The sequence below is a fragment of the Zootoca vivipara genome, chromosome 5, assembly GCF_965207765.1.
Source record: "Zootoca vivipara chromosome 5, rZooViv2.hap1.1, whole genome shotgun sequence".
Taxonomy (NCBI): Eukaryota; Metazoa; Chordata; class Lepidosauria; order Squamata; family Lacertidae; genus Zootoca; species Zootoca vivipara.
Window position 1 is genome coordinate 95,809,607 of NC_142588.1, and position 15,007 is coordinate 95,824,613.

Sequence of the window (15,007 nt, forward strand, 5' to 3'; positions counted from 1 at the left end):
AGGGGTACAAATAAAATGACTGGTAAAAAAAGGTAAAGGTAAAGGACCCCTAGATGTTGTTGCAGTGCTCATCTTGCTTTCAGGCCGAGGGAGCCGGCGTTTGTCCACAGACAGCTTTCCGGGTCATGTGTCCAGCAAGACTAAACCACTTCTGGTGCAATGGGACACCGTGACAGAAACCAGAGAGCAGGGAAATGCCGTTTACCTTCCCACCATAGCGGTACCTATTTATCTCCTTGCACTGGTGTGCTTTTGAACTGCTAGGTTGGGAGCAGCTGCGACAGAGCAATGGGAGCTCACCCCGTTGCATGGATTTGAACTGCCGACCTTCCGATCGGCAAGCCCAAGAGGCTCAGTGGTTTAGACCACAGCGCCACCCGCGTCCCTTAAATAAAATGATAACAACAACAACAATTGTCAGGTATCCAGTCCAGACCTTTCCCCGCTTCCTTACTCCTGCCTAGCTGGGAGGAAATGCCAGAGAGGGGACGACAGCGGCGTGTCTGCAATGTACCTGCCAGGGGTGAGCACTCAGCATTTTGCCTGCAGCATTCGACCCGAAATGGCTCCCAGGATGAGCAAGTGAAAGCTTCCCCCCCTGACCTGCCTCTCACCCCTTGCCTTTGGGCTCCTGCTACAGTCACAACCCCACTGCCCAGGGTTCTGCAGTAGAGCCAGGTCCTGTTTGAAAACAGCACCCTGTCTGATTGCTGTGTGAGGTTAGGAGGTCGGGGACAGGGGGCTGTTTGTGGGGGGGGGGGTGTCTGTAGGCGCAGCATTTTTCCGTTGTGTGTTTCTTGCAAGGACTGCCTCTTCGGATGAATTTCCGACGGCTGCGCAGGAGAAAAAAAACAACAACCCTTCCCTGATTCGATGACCCAGACACAACACCAACAGCTGCCTGGGAAATAAATGAAATTTATATTTTTTTAAAAAACCTACTGAGTATTTTGATCTCCAAAGGGAGGGAGCATGCCTGGTAAATAGGACAGCAGAGAGGCAGCTGTGTGATGGACAGTTGCAATGCACAGCCAGAGCTGGACTTTTTTTGGGGGGGGGGTGTTGTTTTTGTTTTTTTGGCTGGAGGATAAATGTCCCATCAATGCAAGCAATGCTGGAAAGACGTGGGGAGAGAGAGCAAGGCGTGGGCATACTTGCAACAGGTGGATTGTGTTTACTACCCGGGCAAGTGGGGCAGATGGCCGCTCGCGTTACCTGCCGTGCCCTCGGATGACCCGTGAGCCTGGTGGTGTTTGGGGAGCAGCCACATCTGAGGGGCTGAGCTTGGGAGGGGCTGAGCGAGCCCCGAACCCAAGGATGTTGAAAGATAAAATCATAGAGTTGGAAGGAAGCCCATGGGTCGTCTAGTCTGACCCGTTACATGCAGGAATCTGCACCCATATTTGGATCAAACCCAAGACCTTGGCATCATCAGCAACACGCTCTAACCAGATGCTGGTCTCTAACTAATTTCTATGTTGAAGGTTTCTTGATATATGCCTTTTTATAGCATGCTCTTTGTATTTATGTTTTATGCACCTCACAATTTTTTAAAGTGACTTTTAAGAGATGTTTCTGTGTGGCATGCAACTGAATAGTAATAATAATAATAAATAATAATAATAAAAACCTTGTGATGGATTGTTATAGCCATTATATAAATACTTTGATAAAATAAATAAATGGATTCACATGGTAGTCGTGTGAGCCATTTGTTTGCTTCCTAAAAGTATTTACATGCAGCCTATAACAAATCTGCATCAAGGTAATGTGAGGGTTAAAACAATAAAGCAATAAAACGCTAAAACAACAATGCTATAAATACAATGCAATTCACTACCCAAAGGGCACCATTAATTAATTCCTAACCTTAAGGGTTGCGAGTGCAGGCAGGCTTTTAACTCTGGCGTGCATGTATTCATCAGTAAGATGATGGCATGGAAGAACATCCCTAAATTCTAACTAATATAAAACCTACACTGCTCACAGGCCAACTAAGAGTACTGACTCGGGTTTTTAAAAAACATGCAAAATCCTCAAAATTTGTGATTCTGAGATCAGGCAAACATTTGAATTGGCAAGGGGCATGTTTGCGTCTCGTATAAATGGTTGCAAACACAAAACTCAAGCCAAGCAGGGAAATATTCTTAGGCCTTATACACACCTGAATTCCCTTGATAAAAATACAAAGGAAGTCCAAAGATGGGAAGTTTAGTGGGTGGCTAAAGTTAATGGAATCTTTACTAGGGCAAGTTATGTTTCAGACTTCATGTCAGATTCTCCTCTCTTGCGACACTTCGGCTGTGACTTCAGTTTCAGCCGCGGCGGAGCATTTATTGGCTTTGCATGGAAGGGAAGCCAAATATTCGCACAAGGAGAACCGGGCTGCAAACTCCTAATGAAGCAAAGAGGAAACAAATGAATGCAATGAGAATACAGGAAGATGCTCCTGGGATTGGACCAAGAGAGAGGGGGTTACTAGGGTCACAAACAGTAAAAACACCCTGAAATTGTTGGGCTTTTTTTTTTAAAGTAAACTACCAAAATTGTTGTGTTCTTTTTAGGAAAACTTGAATACAAAGCACCTCCTTTTTGAAATTCTCCCCAGACATCAATTCCGATCCTGTTCCCCAAATATATGTTTCTAGGAAGCCCACCTGCAGGGTATGGTGGGAATTTTGGCCTAAAGGCCAAGCAAAGTGTGCCTCCGAATATCTGCTCCTAGGGAGGGCACTGCTGTTTCGCACTCGGGTCTGCCTTGCAGGCTTCCCAGAAGGAGCACCCGGTTGAAAACAAAGGATGCTGGACTAGATGGGCATTGAACCCAGATGCAGGGCTCTCTTATTGTGATCCGAAGGGTGCTCAGCGAGAGGCAAACCCTTTATCAAGCGTGCAGCAGGCTGGTTCTCCAAAACACACGCCGGTCCTGGCGTTTTTGCTCCGTGGGCCGGCCACGAACACCATGCCCCATCTTCCTGGCATGTCGCAGCCTGTATGGTTACACAGTGTCCCTTTTGAGATGGGCGGCACAGCTTGGCACCGCGGTGACCTCCCCGAGCCAGGAAAACAAGAGAGGAGGAAGAAGAAAAGAGCAGCTGCGGAGGAAGGGAGAGGGTGCCAGATCCAGCTTAGCCTCACCTTTCCAAAGAACGCTGCTCGCAAACAGACCTCCTGGAATGTGTGGCGGGACCAAAGCACAGTCAGAAAGGACAGTGGCCGCACGGAGCTCCCAGGGGGACTGATTTTCTTGCGCACAGCAACCGGGTGCTTTTTCTTCTTGCGGTGGGCTGTAGCCAAGGAATGTGGCCCATCGGGGCAATGATTTCCACTTGGGCAAAGGAACTTTGCCCCCTCTCCTTCCAACCTGGTGGGTAGAGCCTCTGCCTGGCATGAAGAGGGTCCCAGGTTTCAATCGCCAATGGCATCTCCAGTTGTGGTTGGCAGAGCATCCCTGCCTGACCCTCTGGAGGCGCCATTTGCAGTAAACAATACTGAGCTGGGTGGACCGATGGTCTGATTTAGTATTTGGCAGCTTCCTGTGTTCCTGTTGGGTAAAGGTAAAGGTAAAGGACCCCTGGATGCTTAAGTCCAGTCAAAGCTGACTATGGGATTGCGGTGCTCATGTCGCTTTTCAGGCTGAGGGAGCCAGAGTTTGTCCACAGACAGCTTTCCAGGTCCGTGGCAGAAACCAGAGCGCACGGAAACGCCGTTTACCTTCCCACCACAGCGGTACCTATTTATCTCCTTGCACTAGTGTGCTTTCGAACTGCTAGTTCTTGTTCGACCCTTGTGTGTGCCCCACCCCCTCCCCCAATCTGCTTGAGGGTGCTGGGGGGCACTCAAAACAGATTTGGGGGACACAATTCCAGGGAGGAGCAGAAAGTTCAGTTGTGCAAGGGTAAATCTATGCTGCAACAGAGCACTGTTCTTAGCACTACATTGGACAAAACCCAACACATTTATACAGTTCTTTAAATTGTATTTTAGTCCCATTCCAACTCCCTTAGTGGCTTTGTGGTCGCAATGATAAGAGGTATTTATTCAGCGTTCATTCTGATTGGTTTCCAGGGAGGTTATACACGAGGCGGATCAAACAAAAAGAGTAATACTGAGTCCCTTGCTTTCTTAATCGTGTGTCCAGCAAATGAATAAAGATTTAGTAAAATACGATAAAATAAAAAGGCATGGGTGTGTATATTTATGTAACCCATAAGATGGAGGAACCATCCAACCATGTCCCTCCATAATAATAATAATAATAATAATAATAATAATAATAATAATAATTTATTATTTATACCCCGCCCATCTGGCCGGGTCTCCCCAGCCACTCTGGGCGGCTTCCAACAGAAGAATAAAACACAATAATCTATTAAACATTCAAAGCCTCCCTGAACAGGGCTGCCTTCAGATGTCTTCTAAAAGTCTGGTAGTTGTTTTCCTTTTTGACATCTGTTGGGAGGGCGTTCCACAGGGTGGGTGCCACCACCGAGAAGGCCCTCTGCCTAGTTCCTTGCAACTTGGCTTCTCGCAACGAGGGAACTGCCAGAAGGCCCTCGGTGCTGGACCTCAGTGGCCAGGCAGAACGATGGAGGTGGAGATGCTCCTTCAGGTATACTGGGCCAAGGCCGTTTAGGGCTTTAAAGGTCAGCACCAACACTTTGAATTGTGCTCGGAAAAGTACTGGGAGCCAATGTAGGTCTTTCAGGACCGGTGTTATGTGGTCTTGGCAGCCGCTCTCAGTCACCAGTCTAGCTGCCGCATTCTGGATTAGTTGTAGTTTCCGGGTCACCTTCAAAGGTAGCCCCATGTAGAGCGCATTGCAGTAGTCCAAGCGAGAGATAACTAGACCATGCACCACTCTGGCGAGACAGTCCACAGGCAGGTAGGGTCTCAGCCTGCGTACCAGATGGAGCTGATAGACAGCTGCCCTGGACACAGAATTGTCCTGCGCCTCCATGGATAGCTGTGAGCCCAAAATGACTCCCAGGCTGCGCACCTGGTCTTTCAGGGGCACAGTTACCCCGTTCAGAACCAGGGAATCCTCCACACCTGCCCGCCTCCTGTCCCCCACGAACAGTACTTCTGTCTTGTCAGGATTCAATCTCAATCTCCTTATTCATAAACGATAGGAAATCAAACCATACTGACAAAAAACCTTTTTTATTAGAGCCGCTCTACAGACTTTCAGCTTACGCGCTTTTTTTTTCTGACCAAAAGAGCCCCCACATCCACAACCATGTTTTTTCCTCCCTCCTGATGAGCCAGAGGAAGATAGAGCCAGCCACAGCAAGAGGAAAATGATGAACATGTCTTGTAAAGTGATGGTGAGCAACTGATGAAGTGATAAAAATCTCTCCTTGTGTGACTTGGATTCGGAGAAGAGAAGCACGGCTGTCAGCGTTTAGATTTTACGAACTGGCTCGGGGAGTTTACAAGAGAGAATCTGGCCTTGATCACACAGACAAACACAGACTATACACACACTTCTCTCCGGAGAATTCAGGTCCTCAAATAATTTTGTGGCTGGGTCATGGCGACCGCTCATGAGAAGGGGGGGGGCAGGCCAAGAACGCAACAGCAGAAGCAGCAGCAATATTGGGTGACTTTTTTCCTCCTTGGCAGGGCCAAATCCCGCTTGGCCAGGGTGGCGCCAAGGCTTCTGGAGGTCAGGAAAGGAAAAGTTGCGAGTCCATGTGAATTCCAGAATTTTATTTTCCTCCAAGGACTTTTTAGACTTCTACCTTCTGGTTCCAAGTCTCAAATCACTGAGCAAACAGAGCGTGTTTATTTGAAAGACCAGGCTCGGTTGACTCTGTATAGCTCAACTGCCAGTGAAGTTCCCCTTCTAGATTTGATCCTTTCCCCCATTTCTTCTTCTTTTTCCAAAGCAAGCGAGAAAAGGAAGTGAAAGGGTAAATGCTCAATTGTGGGGGAATGGACAAAGGATGAGACACCAGTGATGAAGGGAGAACACTCCCCAGTCCATTCCAGTACAGAGAACCTCAGCTTGCAAGAGGAACAAATCTCTTCGCTGCAGAGGTTTTGCAATCATTGCAGCTTCTTTCTATGCTGTCTTTTGGCCAAAAGATGACAAGTTCCCAACGTTTCCATAAAGGAGAAAAGCAAAATGCACCCCTGTTCCTGTTGAAAGGCAAAGGGGACCCCCACAAAAAGGTCAAAGAAAGCAGGGGAACAGGAGAAGAGCCTGCTGGATCAGGCCAATGGCTCATTTAGTCCAGCCTCCTGTTCTCACAGGGGCCAACCTGGTGCCTGAGGGAAACCCGCAAGCGGAATTAGAACACAGGATCAACTCTCCCCTCCTTCAAGTTATGATTTCTGCAATTCAGTTGCATTTGTTATGAGACATCAATGTTACATACAATGTTGGGTTAAGAAGCAAAGAGGGGGAAAGAAAAGGAGTGGCGGGTCGGGTGGTTATATTTCTATTCATCGACTTAGTGTATGTGTGGGGTTTTGTGTCAGCGTTACCTGTATGGGTTTTCTTACTATTTGCTTGTTGTGTTTCTTGGTGAGGAGAGAGGTAGAAGGTGGCCTAGGAAGTGATTGGCTGTCTTTGGGGGGCTGCAGTGAGATTTGCTTGTGTGAGAGAGCAGGTTTTGTGTGTGTGTGTGTGTGTGTGTGTGTGTGTGTGTGTGTATTAAACATCTTCCAAGACAATAATGCCCACTCACCACTTCTTCTTCTTCTTCTTCTTCTTCTTCTTCTTCTTCTTCTTCTTCTTCTTCTTCTTCTTCTTCTTCTTCTTCTTCACGGTATGGATTTGCCAAGCGTGCCTTCCTCTTAGCACATTTCTCCCTTTCATCCTGAGTTTGAGCGTCTTCAAAGCCCATGACACCTTGCGTAAAGGCTGTTCTCCAATTGGAAAATGTAGTATAAACACCAACAATTGGGAAACACTGGCCTGCGAGCGCTCCAATTGGAGAGCAGCCTTTACCAAAGGTATCATGGGCTTTGAAGACGCTCAAACTCAGGACGCAAGGGAGAAACCAATGTCCCCACTGTGGAAAGATGTGTGGATCCAGAATTGGCCTCCATAGTCACTTACAGACTCACTGTTAAAACCGTGTTTATGGAAGACAATCTTACTCGGCTACAAGTGATTGCCAAAGAAGAAGATGATGACACTGGCTTTGTTTTCAATATATATTGCCTTCCACTCCTCCATTGTCTCCTGAGACAGATGGATGCCAACTTACTATGTGCTAAAAATTAAAAAATTCTTAAATCTAACTTGTATTTTAATCTGCATTTTAATCAATTGGTGTTTTTTCTTTTACGTTTTATTGTAATTGTAATTTTATTGATTTCAGCTGCCCTGAGCCCAGCTCTCACTGGGGAGGGTGGGGTATAAATGAAAAATTGTTGTTGTTGTTGTTGTTGTTGTTGTTGTTGTTGTTATTTTATGGAGTCCAAGATGCCAGGTCTCTGCCCCGAGAGGCTTACAGATTAAACTTCAATGCTGGGTTTGGGGGCAAAAGAAAGGGTGCCCAGTGGAGGCAGAAGCAAACATGGTGTATAATGTGTGGTTCTTGTAGGCTAAGAGAGCAGGTCCCTGCCCTGAGGCACTTACAGTCTCAAATGAGATTATGGGCTGGAGCGGAGGAGGGGACGACAACAGAGGAAAGAGGGTGACATGGAAACAGAGAAACAAGCAATGTGCCATTGTTTCGGTTTCATATGCTCGGACTTGTTTGCAGGCTGAGTTAGAACGAGGAGACCAGCGGTGGTGCTTGCCATTTTTGACAGATGTGGGGCCTTCTCTTCCAGCCTTCTTTCCAAAATGAAAAAAGCCAAATTATGAACCACTGCGGCTCTGGGGACCTCATCCAAGTTGTATAACGTGGGCACCTGCCAACTGTGTGGTTTCTATGAAAGGTTAATTGCAAAGGATCTTTTTTTAAAAAAAAAAAGAAAGAAAAACGGGTAGTGTTTGTTATCAAAAATGGGCTGGGCGATCTGACATAATGCTCTGAGGCTCCCCTCTTCTGGCAAGCTCAGAATTTAAAAGTATACCACCAGGAAGGTGGGAGGCGATCCTCGGGGTGGAAGGATAATGAGCAGAGAGGGAGAGAAAAGAGAGAAAAAGATATTAAAAATTGCAGCCTCTTTACATAATCCGTGCGATCAACATTTCCTCAAGACTTTTTGAGCCGCAGGATTTTCCTTGACTGGATTAGAGGATTTTCTGGGAGAGAGCTCTGCGGCTGTAATTATGTTTGTGCAATCCCAAAGCAAAGAGATGGCATGCCAGTTTCAAAGAGAGTTTGCTGCTGTGCTGAGGAAGATGGTTGCCCCTCGAGCAGAAGTGCTAGTGCAGAAGCCAGAACGCTTCACCCACATAAGAATGAAGTGCACCGTGGGGTAAAATCTACCCATTTTGTGCTCTTCCTTGCATTCTTTTCCAAGGGGGCTTCACAGAAGAGTCTTCACCGAACTTCGGAGCAAAGTGCTGGTCTTGACCTACAAAGTCTTGCATGGCTCTGGACCGACCCCAGTTCTGCTCAAACCACCCATACGATGCTAAGGGTGGGGGGATTTGTACTCTCCGAAACAGCACAAGAACCGAAACACAGCCATGCTTCAAAATTTGCACATCTCCGAATTTTGCATTGCAGTTCTGCATCCAAATACGGTAGTGACCACACAAATGCATATTATAGGATAAAGGTGCATTTAAATACATAGCCAAGGCTATCTGAAAGACCGAATTCCCGCATATGAGCCTGCCTAGGTTTGGAGATCTTCAGGGGAAACAGTTCTCTCGGTCTCGGCACCCTCACAGGCCCGCTTGGTGGGGACACGGGAGAGGGCCTTCTTGGTGGTGGCTCCTCCCAGACTGCTTTGGAATTCCTTCCCTAGAGAAAGCAGACTCTATTTCTTCTCCTGCACTCGCAGATAGGCGTTCTGCACCAGCCCATCTCTGCTTCTGCATAGGCTCAGAGATGCCTCTTCTCTATGCCTTTAAAAAAAAAAAGATTCAAACATCTTCATTCAAAAGACCCACAGTGAATTGCCAAACCATCCGTACAGATGTCTGCCTCGGACACAACACCCCTGGGTGCTTTGGGGAGACCAGCCTCTGTCCTTGCCCGCCCCCATAAGATGTCCAAAGGCTCCATTTTGTCCATCCACATTTGCAAGCGTTGTGTGAAGGCTTCACTCATCACAGCCCCCCAGGCAGATACTTTGAAGGCGAGCTTTGCAAAAGCCCCTCGGCGCATGAAATGGGCATGTGAGCAGCTAACTTTAGACACTGGGGGTTTAATTAGCGAGAGGCGCGAAGGACTGGCCGTGAGCCCCACCACATTCTCGGGATTGCAGGACTGGAAACATTAAGGGTGTTTAGACGCTCTCCCTCCCTCCGTCCCGTCCCTCCCCGTTTTGGAAGGCATTCATCGCTCGGATGCTTCGAGACAGTTGGACCAGCTTGTTAACTGCTAGCCTTGTCACTCAGCCAAAAGGGATGGGGAAAGCAAATGAAGATCAGAGTGAGGAAATCTAGGCAAAAGCAGGGAAGAGGCAGAGGGAGAGTGGAAGAAAATCACACCACTTACGGAAGGGAAAGTGATAAGTGCTGCTCCTTTCAGTTCTTTGGCTGTGAGCAGAGACCTGCAAATTTGCTTTCTCTCTCTCTCTCCTTTCTTTTTATTTGTTGCATTTCCCGGAATCATAGAATTCTAAAGCTGGAAGGGACCCCCAAGGGTCATCTAGTCCAACCCCATGCAATCATTTTATCAGTTTTGTATCCCACCTTTTATATTGACATCAATTTCTAGCCCACCTTTTCCTCTACGGAGCTCAAGGATTTTGTTCATGGTTTCCAGTTGTACATGGTTTCCGCCCACCCCCAGCACCTCATTTAACCCGTACAACAACCCTGTGCAGGGCCGGCTCTAGGTAGACCCCCGGTGGCGCAGGGCACCACGGCGCCGGCCTGCCAGGAGGGCGCCGCAAGCTGCGCCCACCCGCTGGCTGGCCGGTCCGCCGGTTTGACGCGCAGCTGCGCCCACAGCAACCGCGGTGTGCCTGCCTGCCCGCCGTGCAGCAGCGCCTGTGGCTGGGAAACGGGGCAGGGGGAGGAGTGGAGGGATCTGTCGCTCCACGGCGCCAGGGGCGCTTAAGACGGCCCGTAGGTTAGTCTGAGAGGCAGTGACTGGCCAAAGGTCACCCAGGGAGCATTATGGCTGAGATTTGAACCCTGGTGTCTCCCGGGTCCTAGTCTGATACTCTAACCACCACACCACAATTCTTTAATTTTTAAAATTTGATATCTCAAAGAAAAAATTCTTTCGGCAGAACAGGTGAAAGATGTGTGGAAATACCTAAGGAAATTTCCTTATGGAAACCCTCTTGCTTCCCCAAACATTCCTCGAATCTCCAAATTTTTGCTCTGGCAGGAACTGAACAGGCGTCCTTGCACTAAAGCATTGGGTCTGAGGGGTATCCTTTGTTCCTTCATTCCCTTCCTATCCTTTCCTCCACTGTGAAGCTCAAGGTGGTGTTGTGATGACCACCAGCTTGGATGAGAGTGAACTGTGGAACTCACATCTGCAGGAGGCACCTAGGTGGCTTAAAAGAAGATGAGACAAATCCATGGAGGAGGAGAGGGCGGTCGATGGCTCCTAGCCAGGATGGCTCTGCCTGGCCTCTGCAGTCAAAGGCAGAAATGCTTCTGGATATCTGTTGCTGGAAACCGCAGGAGGGGAGAGGGCTCTTGTGTTCGAATCCTGGTCGTGGGTTCCCCTTTGGGGCATCCAGTTTGCCACTGTGAGAACAGGATGCTGGACTCGATGGGCCATTGGCCTGATAGAACAAGCTCTTCTTTATGTTTGCTTTTTATGCACTTTTCCACCAACATGGACTTTTTATTTGGTTGGTGAATTGCTTCAGAAAATTTAGAAGATTGCAAATTCTGAAGGATGGGAATTCATAGTTTCTCGTGTGGTTTGGCCACTGGGACAACAGACAGGATGTTGGACCAGATCGTACCTCCCAACATTTTCGTCCCCAAAACCTGGACATCAGGAAGGGTGCGTCTTCCGGTCTTCCAGGACTGGATTCTGTGATCCTGGATGCCCGGATTAAAACAGGACATTTGCAGGCTATGCTAGACTGACTGATCCAAACAGCTCTTATTCTGTTCTCATATTCTATTCCTTTGCACAGAAGAGGGAATTTTGCAGGAGCAACTTCCTCATTCCTGCAGGACTAGATGTGTTTGTAAAATAATAATAATAATAATAATAATAATAATAATAATAATAATAATAAATTGTTGCACATGGAGGCCTCTGGTTACCTGAGCCACAATTTGTGGCCCCCAGTGCCAGATTTACGTAAAAGCTAAACAAGCTCTAGCTTAAGACCCCACTCTCTTGGGGACCCCAAAAAATTTAAAGGAAAAAAACCTGGATGTGCATTTCCAAAATATAAGATAAAAAATTAAATTAAATAAAACCTACATATAGCAGCAGTGTTTTGTGTTGTGTAGGCTCCTAGGATTCAATGATCACTGCAGATGGTGACAGCAGTCACGAAATTAAAAGACGCCTGCTTCTTGGGAGGAAAGCAATGACAAACCTAGGCAACATCTTAAAAAGCAGAGACATCACCTTGCCAACAAAGGTCCGTATAGTTCAAGCTATGGTTTTCCCAGTAATGATGTATGGAACTGAGAGCTGGACCATAAAGAAGGCTGATCGCCGAAGAATTGATGCTTTTGAATTATGGTGCTGGAGGAGACTCTTGAGAGTCCCATGGATTGCAAGGAGATCAAACCTATCCATTCTGAAGGAAATCAGCCCTGAGTGCTCACTGGAAGGACAGATCCTGAAGCTGAGGCTCCAATACTTTGGCCACCTCATGAGAAGAGAAGACTCCCTGGAAAAGACCCTGATGTTGGGAAAGATGGAGGGCACAAGGAGAAGGGGACGACAGAGGACGAGATGGTTGGACAGTGTTCTCGAAGCTACCAACATGAGTTTGACCAAACTGTGGGAGGCAGTGGAAGACAGGAGTGCCTGGCGTGCTCTGGTCCATGGGGTCACAAAGAGTCGGACACGACTAAACAACAACAACAACAGGCTCCTAGGATGTAAGTCATGGGTCCCGTCTGCTCGCCTCCTCCCTCAAATATCCCTGGTTTGCTCCTTTCTATATATAGGGTGCCTACATTCTGCATGTGCAAATGGCTTGAGATACCTATGAGGTCCATCAATGACCATCTAGCATATAGTTAGCATCAATGACCATCTAGCATATAGTTACAGGTAGGTAGCCGTGTTGGTCTGAGTCGAAGCAAAATAAAAAAATTCCTTCAGTAGCACCTTAAAGACCAACTAAGTTTATATTTTGGTATGAGCTTTCGTGTGCATGCACACTTCTTCAGATACACTAGAAACAGAAGTGTCAGACCCTATATATATACAGAGGGTGGTGGGGGTGGGTGGGAATGGGAGATGGGCTGATGGGAGTGGTAAACCTGTGGATGGCTGTTAATGGCTGCTGATTAGCCATTAACACTAATCATCAGGCCAATGATGATTATTACCACTCCCATCAGCCCATCTCCCATTCCCACCCACCCCCACCACCCTCTGTATATATATAGGGTCTGACACTTCTGTTTCTAGTGTATCTGAAGAAGTGTGCATGCACACGAAAGCTCATACCAAAATATAAACTTGGTTGGTCTTTAAGGTGCTACTGAAGGAATTTTTTTATTTTGCATCTAGCATATATTCAACACAAGAAACAGTGACAATTTGTTGTTGACAAAGGACAGCTGGACATAGAAAGGGCCCCATTACCTTCAGGAGCTGAGGGCCTCAGCAAACCTCAATCCGGCCCTAGTGACCCACCAGGCTCAAGGCAACTAAGTACCAGCTTGCCGGCAGCTGGGGAAATGCCTTAAATAGGTTGGGTCGAATGGGTACAGCGTGGGTGAGAAGGGAAAACAAAACACGGAGAGTTATTTGAATTCCTCTGCTCTCCAGCCCGTGGGCGCCTGGCAAAAAGGCCTGCAAAGGGACCCACATGCGGTTTCACGGAGAAATGCTTTGGGGGAGCGTGTCTCAGGCCCTTGCCTCATCCTGACCCTGCAGCTGTATCAGCTGGCACCACCCAGGCCCCATTGCCAAGAATATGGTGCCCGCCTCGTGCCAACGGTGATTCAGGCCGAGGCAATTCCTGTAAGCTGAAGAGGGAAGGGAGTGGCCCCGTCTTTTTTCCTCGAGGGAAGGGCCGGTTGTCTTTGCCGTGGAGGCGGCACAGCAGGTGCGGAGAAGAGGGGTGGGCCCCGATTGCGGCAATGTTGCGCCACCGTTGCCAGCTTGGATCCTGCACCGGCCCCTGCACTCGCTTCCCATTTCCTGGTGCTGCGGGGCGAAGGTGGCCGCCCCAGGTCGGCTCCATCCTGCTGCACATCGTGGTCCTTTGCAGGAATGTGGCGTGGGCTTGCCCTCATCTCCCTGCAGGATTGCTGCCCGTGGAGTGAACTAAGTTGCAGGCAAGGGAGGGGGGCAGAGGGGGTGTGCCTTTTCGTGCATCTGCATAAAAAGTGTGCGATTGCGACAAGCCTCTTAAAAGATGCAGGTATCTGTAGATGGTTGCATCAAGTCAGTCCTTCCTGCTTTCCCCCAACTGCTAGGAAGCTTCCTTGCAAGGAGCATGCAATAGAAAGCTGTGTATATTTGGCACCTGGGTCCTACCCCACTTCTTGCAAATGCAGCAGGCTGAACTCTGGGACGCTGTTCAATTCTGGATAAAGTTTATTTTCTCTCTCTCCCCTAATGCTAAAACCTCCAGGGAAAGCTGAATGGTGGGAGAGTCAGGACAGACACCAGGAAGAACTCCTTCATACGGCACATAGTTGAACTATGGAACTCCCTGCCACAGGAGGCAGTGATGGCCACCAATGGAGATAGCTTTAAATGCTGGCTTGGCAAATTCATGGAGCAGAGTGCTCTTCCATGGCTCCTGGCCATAACAACTGGGTTCACTCTCTTTCCAGTTGGAAAAAAAAATTAAGAGAAGTATTTGCTGGCAAATTAGAGGCAGGAGGAGAGTTGACGCATTCCGGTTCTGTTTTCGAGGGGGATCCGGTGGCTGCTGTGGGAACAGGATGCTGGACTAGAGGGACCATGGGCCTGATCCTGCTGAAGGGCTCTTCTTCTGTTCTCAGAGGTTGAGCAGCCGGAGGAGAGGCAGGAGCTCAAGTCTCCAAATAGAATAGAATAGAAATAGAAAATAAAAATACTTTATTGTCACTGTACCACTTGTTTACAGTGAGATTAAACGAGTCCCCCCCCCAATCTCTCAGTCCTTGTATGTCGCACTACCACCAATCCCGAACATCAGCTGTAATGTTGCTGTCTTCCATTCAGCAGCCTCACAGCGGCCCATGGGTAGAAACTGTTCTTTAACCTGTTGGTGCAGCTTATCCTGCTTCTATATCTCCTGCCCGAGGGCAGGAGATTAAAAAGGTGCTGGCCAGGGTGTGAGTCATCCCTGAGAATGTTCAAGGCAACGATCTCCCGCAATAACATCTAGCGGACTCAGGGGACAGCCCACGATATCGTGAGCTGTCTTCACCACCCTCCGTAGGGACTCTCTGTCTATGGCTGTCAAACCAGCATACCACACCGTAATGCAGTATGAGAGAACACTTTCTATCGTGGATCGATAGAAGGAAATCATCAGTTGCTCTCCAACCTCATTCTTCCGCAAGACCCTAAGGAAATGAAGTCTCTATTGGGCCTTCTTAACCACCTGGGCTGTATTGACCTTCCAAGTTAGGTCTGCACTAAGATGGACTCCCAGGTATTTAAAGGAAGGGACTCTCTCCACCGATATACAATGGGGCTAGCTCCCCTCTCTTCCTCCGAAAGTCCAACACCATCTCCTTTGTCTTGCCAATGTTTAGGTGCAGATTGTTCTCTGAGCACCATGTGGATACCTTTTAAACCTTCCCCCGTACGCAGAT